Genomic DNA, 25,936 nt, shown 5'->3' on the forward strand with positions numbered 1-25,936 from the left:
AAGAACAGTATCATAAACCCCCATTTGCCTATTACCTAAACCCACTGATTATCGAGACTTTACTATACAGTGCTTGTTTCTTCACCTATCCCTAACTTAACATCTTTTGTGTATACGAAACATTTTAAAGAAAACTCCAGCCATCAGGTTTTTTACCCCTAGGTACTTAGGTCTGCATCTCTTAAGAAGATGGGACACTTTTCATCTAGCTACAGACAGCCATTATCATTACATCTAACAATATTAACAATAACAGTAATCCTTTGGTGTCCACCAACACCCAGTCCATATCAGAATTTCTTCAGGTAGCTCAAAAATTTCCTTTTACAATTGGTTTACTCAAATCAGGATCTCGACAAGTACCACACATTATAGTTGGTTGATATTCTGCATTTAATTACCCTTTTCTCCAAATCAGTGGATTTGTTGAAGAAACTGAATTATGTTGTCATACAGAATGTCCTACATTCTGGATTTATCTGTTTGTTTCCTGTATGTCTACGTTCTTTTTTTTTTTTTTTTTTTTTTTTTTTTTGAGATGGAGTCTCACTCTGTCCCCGCCCAGGCTGGAGTGCAGTGGTGCCATCTCGGCTCACTGCAACCTCCGCCTCCTGGATTCAAGTGATTCTCCCGCCTCAGTCTCCCAAGTAGTTGAGATTATAGGCATCCACCACCACAGCTGGCTAATTTTTTGTATTTTTAGTAGAGATGGGGTTTCACCATATTGGCCAGGCTGGTCTTGACTTCAGGTGACCCGACCTCAGGCGATCCACCTGCCTCGGCCTCCCAAAGTGCTGTGATTATAGCCATGAACCACCATGTCCAGTCTTTTTTTTTTTTTTTGCACACGGCAAATCAGATTTGGGTCTAACTTTTTGAGGGGCAAGAATATTTCATAGGCTGTACTACGTACTTTGCATCATATCAGGAAACACGTACTATCTGATAGACCTATAGTGAATCTACAGTTGATCAGCGAGTTCAGATGGCAATGACTCCCTTTATTTTAAAGACCCCCATCAACCTTTCATATGTTCTCATGCCTATTGCCTGAATCATTAATTACCTAGAAGTTGCAAAATGCTTAGTTTCCAATAGTCTCACATATTCTATGTGTACTAGCTATAATTCTTTTGTAAAACAGAATCTTCACTATTAATTAAGGCTACTTATTTACCCTGCTATGTATAATAATTTGAAACAAAAAAACAGGATAGGTGCTTAATTTTTTCCCTTTAATTGACATTTTTCAGAATAAAGAGTTGATACACTGTACACCTACAGTCGTGATCTATTGTTTGTTTCTTGAATGGGAGGACACCTAACTTTCATTAGGAAATTACGCGTTTTTATGTATTCGGTGTTTCAGGTTCAGTCATATGTTCTTTAATACTAAATTGTCTTATGTTTGGCCAGAGAGTCTCTTCATGTTGGCTTATATGTCCTTTTCATATGACCTCTTTGTCTTTTATGATTTCCTTCCTTTCTTTCAAGTACAATGAGACTTTCCAGTACTATCTTGTATACTTTCCTGCTCCAATTCTGAAATCAGCCATTTCTCCAAAGAGCCTTTGTTTGTCTTAGTAGGGAATGGTATTTAGAGTCCATAACCAGCATAGTAGGAGTGTTCATTGCTATAGTGTTATTTATTTATTTTTTTAGACAGAGTCTTGCTCTGTTGCCCAGGCTGGAGTGCAGTGGTGCGATCTTGGCTCGCTGTAGCCTCTGCCTCCCTGGTTCCAGCGAGTCTCCTGCCTCAGCCTCCTGGGTAGCTGGGATTACAGGTGCATGCAACCATGCCCAGCTAATTTTTTGTATTTTTAGTAGAGACGGGGTTTCACCACATTGGTCAGGCTGGTCTTGAACTCCTGACCTCAGGTGACCCACCTGCCTCAGCCTCCCAAAGTGTTGGGATTACAGGCATGAGCCACCATGCCTGGCCGCTATAGTGTTATTATTTCTCATTGCTACTTGACCTTTATAGTGGACAGAGCTAGGATGTATGTTTTTTGTGTGCTTTTGGATTTTTTAGAGACAGGATCTCACTATTACCCAGGGTGGAGTGAACTGGCGTGATCACACTTCACTGTAGCCTTAAACTCCTGGGTTCAGGCAGTCCTCCTGTGTCAGCCTCCCGAGTAACTGGGACTACAGGCACTCACCACCACACCTGGTTTTTTGTTTTGTTTTGTTTTTTGAGATGGAGTCTTGCTGTATCGCCCAGGCTGGAGTGCAGTGGTGCCATCTCAGCTCACTGCAACCTCCGCCACCTGAGCTAAAGTGATTCTCTTGCCTCAGCCTCCTGAGTAGCTGGGATTACAGGCACACACCACTACACCTGGCTAATTTTTGTATCTTTAGTAGAGAAGAGGTTTCGCCATGTTGGCCAGGCTGGTCTTGAACTTTTGACCTCAAGTGATCCGCCCTCCTCGGCCTCCCAAAGTGCTGGGGTTACAGGCGTGAGCCACCATGCCTGGCCTATTTTTTTTTTAAAGGAAAAAAATCAGAAATATATACAGATGATTACAATTCAAAGTTAATATTTCAGGGGTTTTGTTTACCATCATTGATATTTACAATGGAATCTCTGGTTAGGTGTGGTGGCTCCTACCTGTAATCCAAGCACTTTGGGAGGCCGAGGTGGACAGATCGCTTGAGCCTAGGAGTTTGAGACCAGCCCGGGCAACGTGGTGAAACCCCGTCTCTACTAAAAATACAAAAATTAGCTGGGCATGGTGGCATGCCCGAAATCCCAGCTACTTGGGTGACTGAGGTGAGAGGATCACCCGAACCCAGAAGGTGGACGCTACAGTGAGCCAAGATCATGCCCACTGAACTCCAGCCCAGATAACAGAGTGAGATCCTGTCTCAAAAGCAAAAAAAAAAAAAAATTGAATCTCTTTTCTGTCACACTGAAAGTCCTTTCCAAGAACATGAACATAATTACTTATTTTCTTCTTTAATCTTTTCAAGAATTTCAGGGCCGGGCGCATTGGCTCACGCCTGTAATCCCAGCACTTGGGGAGGCCAAGGCGGGTGGATCACAAGGTCAGGAGTTCGAGACCAGCCTGGCCAACATGGTGAAACTCTGTCTCTACTAAAAATACAAAAATTAGCTGGGTGTGGAGGCACGCACCTGTAATCCCAGATACTCGGGAGGCTGAGGCAGGAGAATTGCTTGAACCCAGGAGACGGAGGTTGCAGTGAGCCGAGATCGTGCCATTGCACTCCAGCCTGGGTGACAGGATGAGACTCTGTCTCAAAAAAAAAAAAAAAAAAAAAAGAATTGAATAAAACATGAAAGAAGTGGCTGGTATTATGGTATTATGTATACTCAAAACAGTAAATACTCAAAACTAATACTAAATACAATACAACTGATTATGATGCCTGCAATTTACTTTAAGATAATTCAGAAAAAAATAAATACCTATATAGATTAACCCCAAATGACAAAATATTAACAATTTAAACTTTAGTGGAATGTACTAGAGTGTTTCTTTTTTTTGTTGTTGTTGTTGTTGTTTTTTTTGAGACGGGGTCTTGCTCTGTCACCCAGGCTGCAGTGCAGTGGCGTGATCTCAGCTCACTGCAACCTCCGCCTCCTGTGTTCAAGCCATTCTCCTGCCTCAGCCTCCCAAGTAGCTGGGATTACAGGCGCCCACCACCATGCCCAGCTAATTTTTGTATTTTTAGTAAGACAGGGTTGCCAGGCGCCGTGGCTCACACCTGTAATCCCAGCACTTTGGGAGGCCAAAGCGGGAGGATCACGAGGTCAGGAGTTCGAGATCATCCTGACCAAAATGGTGAAACCCCGTCTCTACTAAAAATAAAAAAATTAGCCGGGTGTGGTGGTACGTGCCTGTAATCCCAGCTACTCACGAGGCTGAGGCAGGAGAACTGCTTGAACACAGGAGGTGGAGGTTGCAGTGAGCCGAGATCACGCCACTGCACTCCAGCCTGGTGCGACAGAGTGAGACTTCATCTCAAAAAAAAACAAAAAAAAGACGGGGTCTCACCATGTTGGCCAGGTTGGTCTTGAACTCCTGACCTCAGATGATCCATCCGCCTTGGCCTCCCAAAGTGCTGGGATTACAGGCCTGAGCCACCTTGCCCAACCTGAAAATTTAGCTAGGTGTGGTGGCACTCACCCTGTAGTCCTGGATACTCAGGAGGCTGAGGTAGGAGGATTGCTTGAGGCCAGAAGTTCAAAGCCAGCCTAGGCAACATGGCAAAACACTGTGTCTAAAAATTAAAATGAAAAATAAAAATGAATTTTGGGCCAGGTGGGGTGGCTCATGCCTGTAATCCCAGTACTTTGGGAGGCCGAGGCAGGCGGATCAGGAGGTCAAGAGTTCAAGACCAGCCTGGCCAACATGGTGAAACCCCATCTCTACTAAAGATACAAAAAATTAGCCAGGCATGGTGGCATACGCCTGTAATCCCAGCTACGCAGGAAGCTAAGGCAGGAGAATTGCTTGAACCCAGGAGGTGGAGGTTGCAGTGAGCTGAGATCACACCAGTGCACTCCAGCCTGGGTGACAGAGTGAGACTCTGTCTCAAAAAAAAAAAAAAAGAAAAGGCAGTAAAGTTTAGGTGAGCTGTGAACAAATTAGCTTTGGCAGAACATATATCTCTTTCTATTGAACCTTCATGATATCATACAGAAATGTAAACCGTGAATAGTGGAGAGAGATGATGAGTTTTGTGCTTCAGAATGATTACTCTAATGAAAGTATGGATTGAAGAGATCAAGATTGTAGATGAGTCTATTGTCTTTGTCCCAGTGGAGGGAGGATATCTCAAATTAGGGTAGCAGCAACTGAGATGGAGATGATGGGATGAATTCAACTCTTTTTTTATTAGAGACAAGGTGTCATGCTGACACCCAGGCTGTTAGGCAGTGGTGAAATCTTAGCTCACTGCAGCCTTGAACTCCTGAGTAGCTGGGACTACAGGTGTGGGCCACCATGCCTGGCTTATTTTTTAACTTTTCGTAGAGATGGGTTCTCCCTGAGTTACGCAGTGGTATGATTTCGATCTGTGTCCCCACCAAATCTCATATGGAATTGTAATCCTAACATTGGAGGTGGGGCCTTGGATCAGTAGGAGGTAATTGGATCATGGAGGCAGATTTCTCATGAATAGTTTAGCACTATCCTCCTTGGTACTGTCCTTGTCAGTGAGTTCTGGCAAGATCTGCTTGTTTAAAAGTGTGTAGTACTTCCTCCCTCTCTCTCTTGCTCCTGCCTCTGCCATGTAGGATGCTTGCTCCCCCTTTGCCTTCTGCCATGATTGGAAGCTTCCTGAGGCCTCCTCAAAAGGGGAAACCGCTATGCTTCCTTTATAGCCTACAGAACCATGAGCCAATTAAACCTCTTTTCCTTATAAATTACCCAGTCTCAGGTATTTCTTTATAGCAATGTGAGAATGAACTAATGAACCCAGGCTGGTATGGAACTCCTAGGCTCAAGCAATCCTCCCACCTCAGCCCCTCAAAGTGCTGAGATTATGGATGTGAGCCACCATGCCCAGCCCCAGCCCCAAGGTTTTGTTTTGTTTTGTTTTTTTCGTTTTATTTGAGACAGAGTTTTGCTCTGTCACCCAGGATAAATGCAGTGGCACAATCACGGCTCACTGAAGCCTAACTCCCGGGTGCAAGGGATCGTTCCACCTCAGCCTCCCGAGTAACTAGGACCACAGGCATGCACTACCTTGCCAGCTACCTTTTTTTTTTTTTTTCGGTAGAGCTGGAGTCTTGCTAGCTTGCCCAAGCAGGTCTTGAACTCCTGGACTCAAGCAGTCTCCCACTTTGGCCTCCCAAAAGGCTGGGATTAGAGGCATGAGCCAGTGCACCTGGCCTCCAGTCTTATTTAAGAGGTAGAAATAGGCCGGGCGCGGTGGCTTACGCCTCTAATCCCAGCACTTTGGGAGACTGAGGGGGTGGGGGCAGATCACCTGAGGTCAGGAGTTCGAGACCAGCCTGACCAACATGGAGAAACCCGGTTTCTACTAAAAATACAAAATTAGCCGGGTGTGGTGGTGCATCCCTGTAATCCCAGCTACTTGGGAGGCTGAGGCAGGAGAATGGCTTGAACCCAGGAGGCAGAGGTTGCAGTGAGCCAAAATCACGAAATTGCACTTCAGCCTGGGCAACAAGAACGAAACTCCCTCTCAAAAAAAAAGAAAGAAATGGCAGGAATTCAAGGAACAAAAGAAATTTGGGATAATGGAAACCCACCTAGATATCTAGGTGGATAAAAATTAGTGAGGGTAGTTTGCAAAGGAGGAGAATTGGGTATGAAGAGATAATAAATTAGGCATCTTTAGCATATGGGAAGATGAAAGTCTTTGGGGTGGGCTGGGTGCAGTGGCTCAGGCCTGTAATCCCAGCACTTCTGGGAGGCTGAGGCAGGCAGATCACCTGAGATCGGGAGTTTGAGACCAGCCTGACCAATATGGAGAAACCCCGTCTCTACTAAAAATACAAAATTAGCCATGTGTGGTGGTGCATGCTTTTAATCCCAGCTACTTGGGAGGCTGAGGCAGGAGAATCACTTGAACCTGGGAGGAGGAGGTTGCAGTCAGCCGAGATCGCACCATTGCGCTACATTGGGCAACAAGAGTGAAACTCCGTCTCCAAAAAAAAAAAGAAAGAAAGTCTCTGGGGTGAATGAAATTGCCCATGGATTAACTGGAGTGATAAGAATTGGGGATCAGTCAGAGGAAAATAAAACCACAAACTATAATGAGGAGAATTGGAAGCATTGAGATGTAAGGTGGGAATACTCGAGAAAATTACAAGGAAAATGAGAATTATCTGCCCAGTATTAAACAAAATTAGCATCAAATGGTATAAGAAATTTGGTACCCTGCTTTTTTTCACTAGAGAGTATTTTTAGCATTTTTCTATGTCATTAAATAATCATTAAAAGTCTTTAATGATTGTAAAGATTTAATCGTGAAGATGTACCATAACATTTAACATTCTCCTTCTATTGAATATTTAAATCTTTCTAATATTTAAGCACTTATAATTTTTTTAGCAAATCTTTGAAGTTCTGACTCTTTCCATAAATGAATTTCTAGATATTTAATTACTGGGTCAGAGTATAGGACTTTTTCTTTGGGGGTTTTTTTGTTTGTTTTTGGAGACAAGGTCTCTGCCATCAGGCTAAAGTGCAATGACATGATCGTGTCTCACTGCAAACTCTAACTTCTGGGCTCAAGCAATCCTCCCAACTCAGCCTCCTAAGTAGCTAGGACTACAGGTGTGCACCACCATGCCCAGCTAATTTTAAAAATTATTTTAGAGACAGAGTCTTGCCACGTCACCCAGGCTGGTCTCCAACCCTTGGGCTCAAGTGATCTGCCTCAGCTTCCCAAAGTGCTGACATTACAGCATGAGCCACCATTCCCAGTCTGTACAGGACTTTTTATAGTTTTCTTCATCTAGGCACTAAACAATTCTTGCTAAAGTTATTTTGATTCTTTTTTTATTATTATTGCTGTGAATAAGATTTTTTGGTTAAGAATTTACTGCTAGTATGTAGCTTTATTGAATTTTTAATGTATTTATTTTATATTCATCACTTTGAAACTTCTGTAAAAAGCCTACCAGTTTTAACTTTATTCCCTAAAGTTTTGTAGGTAAATCATCTGCAAATAATGCTAATACAATCTTTCATGTTTTCAACATATGCCTCTTATTTCTGATCCTTTTTTTTGAGACAGAGTCTCGCTCTGTAACACAACCTCTGCCTCCTGGTTCAAGTGATTCTTCTCTCTCAGCCTCCTGAGTAGTTGAGATTACAGGCATACACCACCATGCCCAGCTAATTTTTTGTTTTTTTAGTAAAGATGGGGTTTCACCGTGTTGGTCAGGCTGGTCTTGAACTCCTGACCACAAATGATCCACCTCCCAAAGTGCTGGGATTACAGGCATGAGCCACTGCGCTCAGCCCTGATCCATTTCTTATTTCTTTGAGTGGATTTCCTTAATCTATGTTAAACAAAAAAGGGAAAGCAGGCAACTTTATCTGTATTTATGATTTGATTGGCAACATATCCAGTGTTTAACCATTAACTGTGATGTTACTGGTGTGTGTTTGTTTGTTTGTTTGTTTGTTTTTTATGAGACAGAGTCTTGCTCTGTTACCCAGGCTGGAATGCAGTGGTGCAATCTTGGCTCACAGCAACCTCCACCTCTCGGGTTCAAGCGATTCTCCTGCCTCAGCCTCCCAAGTAGCTAGGATCACAGGCGTGTGCCACCACACCCAACTAATTTTTATATTTTTAGTAGAGATAGGGTTTCACCATGTTGGCCAGGCTGGTCTCGAACTGCTGACCTCAGGAGATCCACCTGCCTCGGCCTCCCAAAGTGTTGGGATTACAGGCGTGAGCCACTGTGCCCGGCCTGCTGGTTATTCTTTATAATATTAGGCATTGGTGGGAATTGATGTTCACTGTATTTGATTTGGGGAGGGGATCCCATTCATTTCAGTATGCTACAAAGAGATGAAGGAAAAAGTTTAGATTTATTCTTGATCTTACTTGCTTCAGGGTAAACTACTGGAGTCACCACGGGAGAATTTCTTCTGTTTATGCCAGTGGATTTATAGAGCCAGACTGCCCAGACTGAAACCCAACTTTAAAGTTTTTAATTGCATAACCTAGTCAAGTTACTGAATTCTGTTCCTAAATTTCTTCCTCCGTAAACCTCGAAAGATGCATGGTTTTGAGTTAATTTGTGAAAGGAATCATGGGTTCCTTTGTTTTCAAAGATGATATCCCACCCTCTTACTCTGTGAGTGTTGTGATTTGTTTTTTCACATTAATATTGTAACCGCCCAAGGGGTTCACCTTGCCCACTGCCTAGACAGAGCCAATTTATCCAGATGGGGAGCTGCAATGGTGAAAGAGTAATTCACGCAGAGCTGCGGGAGACCAGAGTTTTACTGTTACTCAAATCTGTCTCCCTGAGCATTCAGGCAGCAGAGTTTTTAAGGATAACGTGGTGGGTGGGGCGAAGCCAGTGAGCTGATTGGTCAGAGACGAAATCATGGGGAGTCGAAGCTGTCTTCTTGGGCTGAGTCAGTTCCTGGGTGGGGGACCACAAGATCAGATGAGCCAGTTTATTGATCTGGGTGATCCATCAAGTGCAGGGTCTGCAAAATATCTCAAGCACTGATCTTAGCAGTTTAGAGAGGGTCAGAATCTTGTATCCTCCAGCTGCATGACTCCTAAACCATAATTTATAATCTTGGACCTAACTCGTTAGTCCTACAAAGGCAATCTAGTCCCCAGGCAAGGAGGTCTGCTTTGGGAAAGGGCTGTTACCGTCTTTGTTTAAACTATGATCTATAAACTAAGTTTCTCCCAAAGTTAGTTCATCCTATGCCCAGGAATGAACAAGGACAGCTTGGAGGTTAGAAGCAAGATGGAGTCGGTTAAGTTAGATCTCTTTCACTGTCTCAGTCATAATTTTGCAAAGGCAATTTCAATATTAATAATCATGTGTTTTTTCTCAGGCACTCCATTTGCACAATGTCCTGCCTGTGCAGTGTCTGCTTTAGCCCAGTAATGCAGATTTTTTCAGGGCCAAATCTGTTTTGGAGATCTTGGTTATTAAGATCTTTACTCTGATAGAAAGCAATGTGCATTCAGTATACTCCTCAACTTGGGATGGGGTTACATTTGGATAAACACCTCCTAAGTTGAAGGTATAGATTGGGGAGTTTTTGGTTTTTGTTTTTTGCTTTTGAGACAGGGTCTCACTCTGTCACCCAGGTTAGAGTGCAGTGGCAGGATCATGGCTTACTGCAGCTTTCACCTCCCGGGCTCAAGTGACCCTCCTGCCTCAGTCTCCCAAGTAGCTGGGGCTACAGGCAGACATCACCACATCCAGCTGATTTTTTTGGTAATTATTTTAGAGACAGGGTTTTGCCACGTTGCACAGGCTGGTTTTGAGCTGCTGAGCTCAAGCAACCCACCCACCTCAGCCTTCCAAATTGCTGGGATTACAGGCGTGAGCCATCACACCCAGACTAGAGTGTGTTTTTTGTTGTTCTTATTGTTTTTTTGAGACGGAGTTTCGCTCTTGTTGCCCAGGCTGGAGTGCAATGGTGCAATCTCGGCTCACTGCAAACTCCACCTCCTGGGTTCAAGCAATTTTCCTGCCTCAGCCTCTCAAGAAGCTGGGATTACAGGCGCCCACCACCATGCCCAGCTAATTTTTGTATTTTTAGTAGAGACGAGGTTTCACCATGTTGGCCAGGATGGTCTCAATCTCTTGACCTCGTGATCCGCCCGCCTCAGTCTCCCAAGAAGCTGGGATTACAGGTGCCTGCCACTACGCCCAGCTAAATTTTTGTATTTGTAGTACAGACGGGGTTTTGCCATATTGGCCAGGCTGGTCTCAAACTCCTGACCTCAGATGATCCACCTGCCTCGGCCTTCCAAAGTGCTGGGATTACAAGCATGAGCCACTACACCCGGCCTAGAGTGTGTTTTTTACTTATGATATTTTCAATTTAGGATGGGTTTCTTGGGACATAGCCAGATTGTAAGCCAGGGAGTATATATATATATATTTGAGATGGAGTCTTGCTCTGTCGCCAGGCTGGAGTGCAGTGGCTAATTTTTTGTATTTTTAGTAGAGACGGGGTTTCACCATGTTGGCCAGGATGGTCTCGATCTCTTGACTTCATGATCTGCCCGCTTCAGCCCTCCAAAGTGCTGGGATTACAGGTGTGAGCCACTATGCCTGGCCCATATATATATATGGGCCGCTTGAACCCGGGAAGTGGAGGTTGCAGTGAGCTGAGATTGCGCCACTGCACTCCAGCCTGGCAACAGAGTGAGACTCCGTCTCAAAAAAAAAAAAAGTAAATACTTCAAGAAGCCAGTTTGAAGATTCAAGAAAAATGCATCTTAGTCTGCTTGGGCTCCCGTAACAAAATACCATAGACAGTGTGACTTAAACAATGGAAATTTATTTTCCCACATTTCTGCAGGCTAGAAGTCCAGATCAAGGTCTTGCAGGGTCACCTTCTGATGAGGACTGTCTTCCTGGCTTGCAGATGACCTTCTCGCTATGTTCTCACATGCTGGAAAGAGATTCTCTCACTCTCTCCTTCTTCCCTCCCTCTTCTTAAAAGGCTACAAGTTTTATTGGATTAAAGCCCCACTCGTATGACCTCATGTAATCTTAGTTACCTCCTAAAACCCTATCTCAAAATAGTTACAATTAGTGGTTAGGGCTTCAGCACATGAATTTGTTGAGGACACTATTCGGTTCATAGCATTCCATCCCAGACTCCCAAATTCACATCCTTATTTCATGCAAAATACATTCATCCCATCCTAACAGCCTCCAAAGTCTTAACTCATTCCAGCATTAACTCGAAAGTCCAAAGTCTCATCTAAATAGCCTCACCAGCTGTGAACCTGTGAAAACAGACAAGTTATATATTTACAAAATACAAGGAATGGAGAGGCATAGGATAGATATTTTCATTCCAAAAGGGAGAAATGGGTGACAGGCCCCAGGCAAGGCCAAAACCTAGGAAGATAAACTCCATTAGATCTTGAGGTTTGAGAATAATCCTCTTTGGGTCGATATTCGGCCCTCCAAGCCCTCTGGAGCCTGTGGTGGGAAAGGTAGTCCTTCTGATCTCTGGAAAATTTTTGAGGTCATTCTTCCCTTTTCTTGAAGGACGATGCATGTTTGCAGCCAGATAGCTCTGTTGTCTGATCCTGTAGACTCTAAGTCCAGCAGCCTTCTTTTGTCCTGCCCGATTTTTTCTTTCTCCTGGCTGTTGCTGAGGTGGTTGATTACATGTGTGGTTCACACCCATGCTAATCTCCTCATCAAATGGTTGTTCAGTCACACCAGAGTGCTCTCTTCAGAACAAGCTTTCTCTCTTTTTTTTTTTCTTTTTGAGATGGAGTCTCACTTTGTCGCCCAGGCTGGAGTGCAGTGGCACGATCTTGGCTCACTGCAAACTCTGCCTCCCGGGTTCAAGCGATTCTCCGGCCTCAGCCTCCCAAGTAGCTGGGATTACAGGCACGCAACACCACACCCGGCTAATTTTTGTGTTTTTAGTAGAGACGGGGTTTCAGCATGTTGGTCAGGCTGGTCCTGAACTCCTGACCTCATGATCCACTGGCCTTGGCCTCCCAAAGTGCTGAGATTACAGGCTTGAGCCACCGCGCCCAGCCTCAAGCTTTCTCATTTTTTTACAATATGGACAGGCTGAAAATTTGCCAAAACCTTTACGTTCTGGTTCCTTTTAAACATAGCAATTCCTTCTTTATCTCTCAACTCTTACATTTTAGTATAAACAGTCAAGAGGACCCAGGCCACACCTTCAGAATTTTACTTAGAATTCGCCTCAGCTAAATATCTAATTTCATCCTTCACAAGTTCCATCTTCCACAAAACACTAGAACACAATACAGGCAGGTTCTTTGCTTCTTTATAATAGTGATCACCTTTTCTCCATTTTCCAATATCTTACCTCATTTTTCTCTGAGACCCCATCAGAATGGCCTTAAAGACCCTATTTCTACTGACATTCTGTTCATGATTGTTTATGTATTCTCTGAGAAGATGGAGGTTTTCTCTCCAGCTCTCCTTTTCCCTTCCTGAGTCCTCACCAGAATCACCTTTAATGTCCATATTTCTACCAGCCATTCCTTTCTGGCAGTCTAGGATTTTTCTAGCATTCACCTCAAAACTCCTCCAACCTCTACCCATTATCTAGTTCCAAAGCCACTTGCACATTTTTATGTATCTATTACTTCACAGTACTAAAATCTGTCTTAGTCAGCTTGGGCTGCCAAAACAAAATACCGTAGACTGGGTGGCTTAAACAACACAAATTTATTTTCTCACAGTCCTGCAGGCTAGAAGTCCCAGATCAAGGTCCGGCAGGGTTGGTTTCTGGTAAGGGCCCTCATCCTGACTTGCACATGGCTGCCTTCTCACTGTGCCTCATGTGGTGGAGGGACAGAGGGAGACAGATCTCCTCCTTTTCTTATAGCACCACCAGTTCTATCAGATTAGGGCCCCACATTTATGGGCTTATATAACCTTAATTGCAGTAGTCCTCCCTTATCCGCAGTTTCGCTTTCTGTGGTTTCGGTTACCTGCAGTCAACTGTAGTCTGAAAATATTAAATGGAAATTCCAGAAATAAACAATTTATACATTTAAAATGTACACCATTCTGGCTGGGCACAGTAATCCCAGCAATTTGAGAGGCCAAGGCAGGTGGATCACCTGAGGTCAGGAGTTCAAGACCAGCCTGGTCAACATGATGAAACCCTGTCTCTACTAAAAATACAAAAATTAGCTGGGTGTGCTGGTGCACACCTGTAGTCCCAGCTACTTGGGAGGCTGAGACACGAGAATCACTTGATCCTGGAAGGCAACAAGTTGCAGTGAGCCAAGATCATGCCATTACACTCCAGCCTGGGCAACAGAGCAAGACAAAGACAAGAACAAAAACAAAACAAAACAAAAAAAATAGGATTATAGATATATGAGAGGGGATTTATTAGGGGAGTTGTCTCGTGATTATGGAGGCTGAGAAGTCCCACAACAGGCCATCTGCAAGCTGGATGCTGGAAGTATGGCTCAGTCCAAGGCCAAGGGCCTGAGAAACAAGCAGGCCACTGGTATAAGCCCTAGAATCTAAAAGCCAAAGAGTCTGGAGTTCTGATGTTCAAGGACAGGAGAAGAAGAATGTATCCCAGCTTCAGGAGAGAAGAAATCACCTTTTTGCTCCATGTGGGTCCCCCACTGATTGGATTCTGCCTACCTACATTGATGGCATGTCTTCCCCTCTCAGTTGCCTGAATCACAGGCCAGTATCCTCTGGAAACCCCCTCATAAAAATGCCCAGAAATAATCCTTTAGCAGTTCTCTAGGTAATCCTTAATCCAGTCAAGTTGATACCTAAATTATTATTATTTTTGTGTGTGTGACAGAGTTTCACTCTTGTTGCCCAGGCTGGAGTGCAGTGGCATGATTTTGGCTCACTGCAACCTCCACCTCTTGGGTTCAAATGATTCTCCTGCCTCAGCCTCCCAAGTAGCAGGGATTACCGACATATGCCACCATGTCTGGCTAATATTTGTATTTTTAGTAGAGTCTGGGTTTCCCCGTGTTGGTCAGGCTGGTCTCGAACTCCTGACCTCAGGTGATCCGCCCACCTCTTTTGTCTCCCAAAGTGCTGGGATTACAGGCATGAGCCACCATGCCTGGCCGATACTTAAAATTAACCAACACACTTACTGTGTCTAAGTTATAAATTAAACTTCATCATAATTACGTGTGTATAGGAAAAAACATAGTATATATAGGGTTCAGTACCATCTGCTATTTCAGGTATCCACTGGGGATCTTGGAACATATCATCCACAGGTAAAGGGAGGGTGCTGTACCTCCTAAAAACCTGCCTCCAAATACAGTCACATTTTGGGTTTAGGGCTTCAACCTAACATGAATTTGGAGAGATCACAGTTTAATCCATAGCAACACGCAACAGTCAGTCTTTCAGCCTCTCATCTCCTAACCCAGAAAAAGCAGAGCTTTGGAATCTTACTTTAGATTACTTAGATAAGTCAAAGAGAAGAATGAAGGGGAATAAGAGAAAGGGAAGTTTTATAGAGGACCTGTACTCGTAACAATAACAGTAAATATAAAACTACTACTTCAGTGCCAAAAAAATGAATAAATATATGATCTTACTTAATCTTCAAAATAGTCTAATTATTTTTCCCATCTTACAGAGACACAATGAGAGGTTGAGTAATTTGCTCAAGGTCATCCAGCTGATAACTGGTAGAGCTGGCATTTGAGCTGATGCAATCTGGGTGTAGGGTATATGCTTCAACCACTGTATTTTCCACCTACTCCATGCCTGACACATGCTTTCACAAAGGCAATCTCATTTAATTCTTAGACTAACTGCACAAGATAGGTTTTATTTTCTTTTTTTGTTTCACAGGAAGGAATTAAAGCTCAGAGAGATTAAGAGAATCTTTGTGGTCACACGTTTAATAAATGACAATGTGAGGATTCAAAAACAGAAAGGGAGGTGGAATAGATTCTGACTTTCTTCAGGGAAGCAGATCACCACTTTGTTACTGTATTTGAAAGACGAGCTGGGCACAGTGGCTTGTGCATGTAATCCTAGCACTTTGGGAGGCCAAGGTGGGAGGATCTCTTGAGCCCAGGATTTCAAGACCAGCCTGGGCAACATAGTGAGACCCCATCTCTACAAAAAATAAAACTAACCTGGTATGGTGGCATGTGCCTGTGGTCCCAGCTCCTTGGGAGGTTGAGATGGGAGAATCGCTTGGGGTCAAGAGGTCAAGGTTGCAGTGAGCCTTGATCACGCCATTGCACCCCAGCCTGGGCAACAGAACAAGACTCTGTCTCAAAAAAAAAAAAAAAAAAAAAAAGACCAACATGGGTTTATGAGTACATTTAATTGACATCATATAGAATCAGCTCTATTTTCCCCTTGTTCTGAACGTCACTGCAAAACATTTAGCCAGAGGAGCTCACCCAAGTAAATCCCTCAACTATCAGTTAAAGAGGGGGGGGGATATCTAGTTCTCAAGAAAAGAAGGCATAATCTCAGTCATAAGACCACTATATGGGGACTTTTGGCAACTTTACCCAGTACCTTAACATCTAGTATGATGTTAAAATGCATGCTGCACAGATGTTAACAGATACCTATTCAGTACCTAGAATGACACTGTGCTAGATGCTGAAGAAAGAGAAAAGCAGTGAAAGGTATAGGAAATGAATAATAGGTTTTGCCATGACAGTCATTGCTGCTGCATTTGTGGACAGCTATTTCATTATGCATGTGTTGAAGGTCAGGCCTAGAAAGGAGATTAGAGACCCTTTCCAGAATACTTGGGGACTGTATGTGATTGAGAAATGCAGCCAACAGATTTGGTATTCATTTGTTGCTTTTGTGCTTCTTAACATTCTGAAGAATCTATAGAAGTATTTTATCTATATTTAAAAAAACAAAAACACGAATTTCTCTATGCGCAGATAATTTTTTTTTCCTTTTATTTTCTTTTTTCTTTTTTTTGTTAAGACAGAGTCTCGCTCTGTCGCCAGGCTGGAGTGCAGTGGTACAATCTCGGCTCACTGCAACCTCCACCTCCCAGGTTCAAGCAATTCTCCTGCCTCAGCCTCCCGAGGAGCTGGGATTACAGGCACACGCCAACATGCCCAGCTAATTTTTGTATTTTTATTAGAGATGGTGTTTCACCATGTTGGCCAGGATGGTCTCGATCTCTTGACCTTGTGGTCCATCTGCCTTGGCCTCCCAAACTGCTGGGATTACAGGCGTGAGCCACCCCACCCGGCCTCTTTTCCTTTTTCAAATAGCACTAAGACAAGACTTAGGTAGTATGCACAGATAATTTCTAAAAGGATAGATACCAAACTCTTTAACAGTAGCTGCTACTTAGTTGGAGCCAGGGAAGAGGGATAATCACTTTTTAATTCCACATGAATCTGTGTAGGTTTTTTTTAGTAAGCCTTTATTACTTTTAAAATTATATACATATAATTATATGTATATAATATGTATACTGACATGTATATAATATGTATATGTAAATTGTATGTATATAAAATTATATACATATAATTATATGTATATCATTTTAAAAACATATATATAATTTAAAAGACTATCCTACATAACTAATAAAACTTTCCTCCCTCTCTACTCAACTTCTAGCCATCCAAGTGAATGCTAGATTAGAAATAATTCTGTGTACATTTTGATAATATTTTATTTGATAAGTTCAAAGCATAGAACAGAGTTCCTTTAAAAGATAACAATGCCTTTATACCTTTTTATAAACACTGCAGTCTTCTCATGGGCTTCTTTCTGGAGGATGAATGGGGAGTAACCCAGGGACACCGCTCCTAAGCGCTTAGACTAGAAATGGAGGGGGAGTCAGAACAGGACTGTTTATGGTGAAATAAAACGAAGAAGACTGGGCATGGTGGCTTATTCCTGTAATCCCAGCACTTTGGAAGGCCGAGGTGGGAGGATGACCTGAGGTCAGGAGTTCAAGGCCAGCCTGACCAACATAGAGAAACCACATTTCTACTAAAAATACAAAATTAGCTGGGTGTGATGGCGCATGCCTGGCCGAGGCGGGTGGATCACAAGGTCAGGATGCGCCATCACGCCCAGTTACCCAGGAGGCTGAGGCAAGAGAATAGCTTGAACCCGGGAGGCGGAGGTTGCAGTGAGCTGAGATCATACCATTGCACTCCAGCCTGGGCAACACGAGGGAAACTCCGTCTCAAAAAAACAAACAAACACACACACAAACAAAAACATAAAACAAACAAGATCCCTCCAATTAAAACCCATGCCTATTAAAGTGCATGGTGGCCCAATGACCTACTGTTTGGCAAAACTTGAAGGTCTAAAAGCTGTTCATGGTCAAAGAAACAATTTATAGTTGAGGTGATGGATGTGATAAATAGCCTGATTTGATCAACCTACAATGTATACTCACATCAAAATATCACATTGTACCCCATAAATATATACAATTATTACTTTTTTAAAAGTTTTTTAAAAACTTTTTAAAAATACACACAAAAAGCAGTTTGTGGTCTGGTCTAATTTCTTTTTCCTTGCTCAGCCTCATCTTTTAGCACCTGTTTATACACATATCACCTCTATTCCTGTAACAAAAATAGGTAGAACTGGCCAGACACGGTGGCTCATGCCTGTAATCCCAGCACTTTGGAAGACCAAGATGGGAGGCTCAATAGTTTGAGCCCAGGAATTCAAGACCAGCCAGGGCAACACACCAGACCCTATCTCTACTAAAAATTAAAAATTAGCCAGGCATGCTGCACACCAGTAGTTCTAGGAAGTTAGGAGGCTGAGGCAGGAGGATCATTTGAGCCCAGGAGTTCAAGGCTACAATTAGTGATGATCATGCCACTGTACTCCCACTTAGGTGACAAAACGAGACTTTGTCTAAGAAAAAAAAAAAATAGGTAGGACGTCCCCGTACCCCATTCTATGTCTCTCCTCTCCATCTCCCAGTCCATATTTAAGCTGTGCCTCAAATATACCATGCTGTCTAATGCATCCACACCTTTGCATGTGCTAGTCCCTCCTCTAACACACTTCCACATTTTCCAACGCCCTTCATCTTGTCCCTCTAGCAACCTTCTGTTTATTCTTCAAAAGAATTATCTTAGATCCCATGGCATCATCCCTAATTTGCCCCAGGTTTTCTTGGACACTTTTGTTACATTCCCATTGTTCCACTGTATTCTAGCATATACACTAATTTTTTTTTTCTTTTTTTCTTTTCTTTTTTGAGACGGAGTTTCGTTCTTGTTGCCTAGGCTAGAGTGCAATGGCGTGATCTCGGCTCAATGCAACCTCTGCCTCCCGGGTTCAAGCGATTCTCCTACCTCAGCCTCCTGAGTAGCTGGGATTACAGGCATGCGCCACCACACCTGGCTAATTTTGTATTTTTAGTTGAGATGGAGTTTCTCCATGTTGTTCAAGCTGGTCTTGAACTCGCGACCTCAGGTGATCCGCCCACCTCGGCCTCCCAAAGTACTGGGATTACAGGCATGAGCCACCGCACCCGGCATATACACGAATTTTTTTGTTTGGTTGGTTGGTTTTTTTGTTTTGTGTTTTTGAGATGGAGTCTCACTCTGTCACCAAGGCTGGAATACAGTGGCGCTATCTCGACTCACTGCAAGCTTCACCTCCCAGGTTCACGCCATTCTCCTGCCTCAGCCTCCTGAGTAGCTGGGACTACAGGCGCCCACCACCACGTCCGGCTAATTTTTTGTATTTTTAGTAGAAACAGGGTTTCACTGTGTTAGCCAGGATGGTCTCAATCTCCTGCCCTCGTGATCCACCCGCCTCGGCCTCTCAAAGTGCTGGGATTACAGGCATGAGCCACTGCGCCCGGCCCATATACACTAGTTTTTTACTGTAGGCCATAAGGCCCTTTGAACACTTGATATATAATACTTGCTCAATTATGTTTGTTTAGTAAAGGAATGATTCCATTTGCACCATAAACTCTCTTCCTGTGGCCAGCATATGAATGTGTGGTCTCTAAGAACTCGAATGATGCCTAAGCTATCCAACCCACTTTCCTCAGTTTTTATTTACCCAGAAATTGAAATTAGCAAACTAATTTCTGAGTTTTAAGTGAAATTGTTTTCATTTTATTTAAAGTTACCCTTGACTTACACAGTTTTAACCTTCTGGAAAGTTCTTCTTTTTTCTCTCTCTCTCTTCCTGTTCCTGATTTCCACACTGGATGGAAAGTTCTAAATGAATATTTAGGTTTGAAAGTATTTTTCTACATCTATTTATTTTGCCATTCTATAGATTTGGCTCCATTGTCCTAAGGTTTCAGCACAATAAAAATCTCGTTTCTCCCAGTGCTTGTCTTGACATCAATGTAGCATTAAAAAGTCCAAGACTTTTACAGACTAATGTAAGCTGAACAAGGAAATAGAATCTAGTACCTACTAAGAAACATAAATGGGCCTGGCTTGCTAGCAGTTCCTGGAAGTCATTGTGTTTTCCAATAAATCCATGCAAATCGTAACAGGGAAAGAGAAGCCACAAAGCAGAGGCTGGGACTGTTGGGATCATGTTAGTAATTAAACTCTCTCTCCTCTTGAGACTCAGTGAGAGCCTTTCCCCCTACAAAAAAACAAAAAAGACCATAGCTTGCTGCCAAAGTGGATCTGACCACACGTCCTCTCACTCTAAGAGATTAAAATAAAGCCTCCTGCAGTCCTTTTCTCCAAATACACAAAGAAGTGGCTGGGCTGAGGCTCAAGGGCACGGTTCCAGTCCCTGTTGGCAAGAGCAGGGCAGGGCTCTGTTTCTCCCAAAGGGTGCAAAGGACAAGAATGTTTCCTAGAAAAGAAACCAGGGAAGGAGACCAAAGTAGACCTAGCTGATATGGAGCTATTATGTGAAAACTGAAAGCTGCTTCGACACTACTTCAAAGCCAGATTATTCTGGGAATTGAAGGTAGACTGAGCCTTCAAGTAATATGACTAGGGAAGTCAAGTACAAAAAAAAAGTGAGACTAGGAAGGAACAAAGCATGCATTTGGAGCTAATACCACTCATTGGAAGAGGTTGTTTGGAAAAGGTTTGCAAATACCACAAAAATGGGATTCAAAGTGTCTTTATGTATTGTGATATTCATTGCAGCACTATTTATAATAGCAAAAAACTGGTAGCAACTGAAACATCTAGCAGTAGGTGAACTGTTTTATAGCCATGGTCTAGAACATTAAACCACAATTTAAAGTTTTCTGTGCATATTTAATAACCCAAGAAGATGTTCATAATATAATATTGAGGGTTTTTTGTTGTTTGTTTGTTTGAGACGGAGTCTCACACTGTCACCTGGGCTGGAGTGCAATGGCATGATCTCAGCTCACTGCAACCTCCACCTCCCGGGTGCAAGCGATTCCTCTGCCTCAGCCTCCCAAGTAGCTGGGACTATGGTCGTGTGCCACCACGCCCGGCTAATTGTGTATTTTTTAGTAGAGATGGGTTTCACTATGTTGGCCAGGCTGGTCTCAAACTCCTGACCTCATGATCTGCCTGCCTCAGCCTCCCAAAGTGCTAGGATTACAGGCGTGAGCCACCGCCCCCAGCCATTTTTCACCCTTTATATTTGTTTTTTGTTTGTTCTTTTGTTTTATTTTTTGTGGGTTTGTTTGTTTTTGAGACAGGGTATCACTCTGTCACTGGAATGCAGTGGTGCAGCCTCGACTCACTGCAGCCTCTGCCTCCTGGGCTCAAGTGATCCTCAGCCTCCCAAGTAGCTGGGACTATAGGCATGCTCTACCTCACTAGGGTAATTTTTGTGTTTTTAGTAGAGACGAGTTTTGCCCTGTTGCCTAGGCTGGTCTTGAACTCTTTGGGCTCAAATGATCTGCCCACTTCAGCCTCCCGAAGTGCTAGGATTGCAGGCGTGAGCCACCATGTCAGCCAGTCTCTTTTTAAAACCATCTTCCTGATCATTTTAGCCCAGGAAGTCAAGGCCGCAATGAGCCATGCACTCCACTGCCACTGCACTCTAGCCTGGGCAACAGAGTGAGATCCTGTCTCAAAAAAAAATTAATGTCCTTAAAAAACAACAGGCCAGGCACGGTGGCTCACGCCTGTAATCCCAGCACTTTGGGAGGCTGAGGCAGGTGGATCACCTGAGGTCAGGAGTTCGAGACTAGCCTGGCCAACATGGTGAAAGCCTGTCTCTACTAAAAATACAAAAATTAGCCAGGTCTGGCAGCGGGTGCCTGTAATCGCAGCTACTCAGGAGGCTGAGGCAGGAGAATTGCTTGAACCCAGGAGGCGGAGGTTGCAGTGAGCTGAGATCACACCATTGTACTCCAGCCTGGGCGACAAGAGCAAAACTCCACCTAAAAAAAAAACCAAACAAAAAGAACACTAGTTGCCTCTGAAGATGGTGAGCCTCTGAAGATGCCTCTGAGGCTCAATTTTGAGGGAATTCTATATCCTGTTAAAAGTCCAAGGTGCAGCATGTACCAGATGGCTGTATGCCCTCCTCTTTCTGGGGCAGGGTTGACAGTAATAGGCAGGAATGTATCATGTTTTGTGGTTTTCAGCAGTGGTTTTTTTTTTCTTTCTTAATAGAAATTGATGCTATTTAACTTTTATACCTTTTGTTGTTGTTTTTAATGGGGTTTGAGAGAAGAGAGTAAAGTGAAAATGTCACTAGTCCTTTAATTAGAAGTCCATATTTCTGCCGGGCACGGTGGCTTATGCCTGTAATCCCAGCACTTTGGGAGGCCAAGGCAGGCAGATCACTTGAGGTCAGGAATTTGAGAGCAGCCTGGCCAACATGGTGAAACCCCATCTCTACTAAAAATACAAATTAACTGGGTGTTGTGGCGGGCACCTGTAATCCCAGCTACTTGGGAGGTTGAGGTGGGAGAATCACTTGAACCTGGGAGGCTGAGGTTGCAGTGAGCTGAGATAGCGCCACTGCACTCCAGCCTGGGCCTCAGGAGCAAAACTTCGTCAGAAAGAAAGAGAGAGAGAGAGAGAGAACTCGGAAGTAGACTTTTTTTTCTTTTTTTTTTTTTTAGATGGGGTCTTGCTCTGTCGCCCAGGCTGGAGTGCAGTGGCGTGATCTTGGCTCACTGCAACCTCTGCCTCCCGGGTTCAAGCGATTCTCCTGCCTCTGCCTCCCAAGTAGCTGGGACTACAGGTGCCCGCCACCACACCTGGCTAATTTTTGTATTTTTAGTAGAGACGGGGTTTTGCGATATCGGCTAGGCTGGTCTCGAACTCCTGACCTCCTGATCTGCCCACCTCGGCCTCCCAAAGTGCTGGGATTACAGGCATGAACCACCGCACCTGGCCTCTTTTTTATTTATTTATTTATTTATTTATTTATTTATTTATTTGAGACAGAGTTTCGCTGCTGTTGCCCAGGCTGGAGTGCAATGGTGCGATCTCAGCTCACTGCAACCTCCGCCTCCCGGGTCCAAGCAATTCTCCTGCCTCAGCCTCCCGAGTAGCTAGGATTACAGGCATGCACCACCACGCCCAGCTAATTTTATTTTTAGTAGAGATGGGATTTCTCCATGTGGGTCAGGCTGGTCTTGAACTCCTGACCTCAGGTGATTGGCCTGCCTTGGCTTCCCAAAGTGCTGGGATTAAAGGTGTGAGCCACCACATCCAGCCTGGAAGTAGACTTTTTTTTTATTAACCAAAATGAATTTAGTTAGCTCACCGTTCGTTGCCTCTACAAAAATTGTACTGGGACCAAAAACTTTGTATATGAGGCAACAAATTTTCTAAAGTGAAAATCTTAAAGACAAATAATGTTAGTGTCCAGAAGAAAGGTTATTGGGTCAGTCTTTCAGATTATTTCCCCATAACACCAAGTTCCAAAAAACAATTTCTAGTCATTTGTGGGATGTTCCAGAGAGCCCTTGGGACAAGTAAAGTTGCAGCTGTTTGTGTGTGTTGTAATTCAAGATGATGTGTTGCTGCACCTCTAGTTTGGTACAACTGTTATGATCAGATAGATCTAGTTCCTTAAGGCTGAGACACAACTTAACAGGCTGGTTTCTGTAATGGAAGGATGAGTAGGCTTTATTCTGTTTTGTTGCTTTTTTTTCTTTCTTTCTTTTTAATAATACATTCTAAGCCTCGATCCTGGACTTTGCAGGAAAAAAAAAAAGAATAATACATTCTACCCTTACATATAGTCAATTGATTTTCAACAATGGTGCCAAGACAATTCAATGGGGAAAGAATACTCTTTTCAACAAATGGTGATGGAACATCCACATGCAAAATAATGAAGTTGACTTTGGGAGGCCGAGGCAGGAAGATCATTTGAACCTAGGAGTTTGAGAACAGCCGAGGCAACAGAGTGAGACCCTGTCTCTAGTCAAAAAAAAAAAAAAAAAAAAAAAAAGAGAATGAAGTTGGACTCCTCCCTCACACCACACACAAAAATTATCTCAAAAAAAAAAATCTAAATATAAGGACTAAAACTATAAAATTCTTAAAAGAAAATATAGGAATCTTCTTGAGCTTGGATTTGCTGATGATTTTGATGGCAGCAGCGGCCTATTTGGCGTGGTGGCTACTGCCATGACACCAGCATTGCAGGGGCTGGTGGGGAGGTAGGCGTGGCTGGGGCTGCACACTCCATGGAGCCAACGGGAGCCGAGAACAGGCAGGAGCCCCACGCCCTTCTGAATTGGCAGGGCCGGTGCAGCTGCAGCCAACCAGCTGTGGCTGTGGACCCAGGCATCCCTGCACTCTTGACTCAGGAAGCTCCCTGCCCCCACAGGCTCAAAAATGCCTGCTCCCACTGCCTGGCCTCTTCGTGCTCCTGGTGCCTGCTCCAATTTTGGAGCAAAGTTGAGGCTGAGCCCAGGCACTGTTGCAACCTGCCACAGTGTGCGCATGCTCAGGGCAGCACTGATACACCAGCCCCCTGCCAACTTGGCCCTCTCTGGTCTTTGGGCAGAGATAAGCACAAGTGGGAGGCTGAGGGGGTGCTGAGGGCAGCTCACCATGGGCCTGCAGGCACCCCTTGGCACAAACAGCCTTGGTGCCATGGGCACTTGGATGGCAGATTGATGGCAGCAGGAGGCAGACAGGCTCGTGGACTGAAAGGGGCAGGTGCCCGGTGAAGCCCCACCTTCAAGCCAGTGACAGCCTGAAGCCTGTGGGCTGCGCTGCCAGTTCCATGGACTGGAGTGAGAACTTATGGTGCTTTTTCTGACCCACCCATGGCGAATCATGGACCAGTTCAGCACTCATTTCCTCCCCTCTGAAGCCCGTAAAAACCTCAGTCTCAGCCAGAGTCAGGCAGACAACAGGAAGACCTGCCTGCTGTTAGGAGCTACTCGCTCCATGTCTCTTCTCCACTAAGGGCTGCAGAGATGATGGGATGATCTGCCTGCGAATAGGAGCTACCCACTCCAGGTCTCCTGTCTGCTGAGGGCTGCACAGACATTGGGATGACCTGCCTGTGGAAGGGAGCTACCCACTGCGGGTCTCTTCCCCTCTGACAGCTGGACACTCATTGGGATGACCTGCTTGCAGAAAGGAGCTACCCACTTTGGGTCTCCTGAGAATGGTTCTGCCTCTCAATGAAGCTCCTCTCCACCTTGCTCACCCTCTAGTTGTCCGTGTACTTCATTCTTCCTGGACAGGGAACAAAAACTCAGGACCTGCCAAATAGTGGCTAAAAGAGCTGTAATACAGCCAGTCGCAGTAGCTCACACCTGTAATCCCAGCACTTTGGGAGGCTGAGGTGGGCAGATCAGGAGGTCAGGAGTTTGAGACCAGCCTGACCAAAATGGTGAAACCCCCGTCTCTACTAAAAATACAAAAATTAGCTGGGCGTGGTGGCATGTGCCTGTAATCCCAGCTACTCAGGAGTCTGAGGCAGGAGAATTGCTTGAACCCAGGAGGTGGAGGTTGCAGTGAGCCGAGATCATGCTACTGCACTTCAGCATGGGCAACAGAGTGGGACTCTATCTCAAAAAAAAAAAAAAGAAAAAGAGCCATAATACAAATAGGGCTGAAACACACCCCTCTGCTTGCCACATTCCCAGTGACAAGAAGAAAAGAACTGCAGCCCTTTGGAGAGCCCAGCCCAGGCAGTTGTGTTACCTGCTGGGCTGAGTGGGCAGAACAAACCCAGCGGGTGCAAGCAATACTCAGGCAGAAGGCACCACCAGCCACAGAGGTTTCTAGCTGGCGAAGCAACACCCTAAGGATCCTGTGACAATTTATTGAATATGACACCAAAACAGTAATCAACAAAAGAAAAAATAGATAAATTGGACTTCGTCAAAATTAAAAACTTTTATGCATTAAAGGACACTATCAAGAGTGAAAAGACAATCTAAAGAATGGGAGAAAATATTTACAAGCCATATAGCTCATCAGGGATTGATATTCAGAATATATAAAGAAGTCTTACAACAAAAAGACAAAACATAGGGTGGGTTCACGCCTGTAATCCCAATACTCTGGAGGCAGAGAGAATAATAATACATTATTATTATTGCTTGAAGCCAGGAGTTTGAGACCAGCCTGGAATTTGAGACAGGGATGATCCCTCCACCTCAGTGCCTCCCAAGTAGCTGAGACTACAAGTGCGCACCACCATGCCTGGCTAATTTTTTGTATTTTTTGTAGGTATGAGGTTTCACCATGTTGCCCAGGCTGGTCTCAACCTCTGAGGCTCAAGTGATCTGCCTGCCTCAGCCTCCCAAAACGCTAGGATTATAGGTGTCAGCTACCACGTGTGGCTCAAAAAGTAATTTAAAAATTATTAAAATTGCCACTGTGG

At 44.1% G+C, this 25,936-nt stretch overlaps 1 protein-coding gene across 5 annotated transcripts in view; it reads left to right on the forward strand.

Annotated features, from left to right (window-relative positions):
* Positions 1-25,936, forward strand: part of PIGL (phosphatidylinositol glycan anchor biosynthesis class L) — a 134,591-nt gene that overhangs the window by 19,085 nt on the left and 89,570 nt on the right. The window lies entirely within an intron of this gene.

The sequence above is a fragment of the Pongo pygmaeus genome, chromosome 19, assembly GCF_028885625.2.
Source record: "Pongo pygmaeus isolate AG05252 chromosome 19, NHGRI_mPonPyg2-v2.0_pri, whole genome shotgun sequence".
Lineage (NCBI taxonomy): Eukaryota > Metazoa > Chordata > Mammalia > Primates > Hominidae > Pongo > Pongo pygmaeus.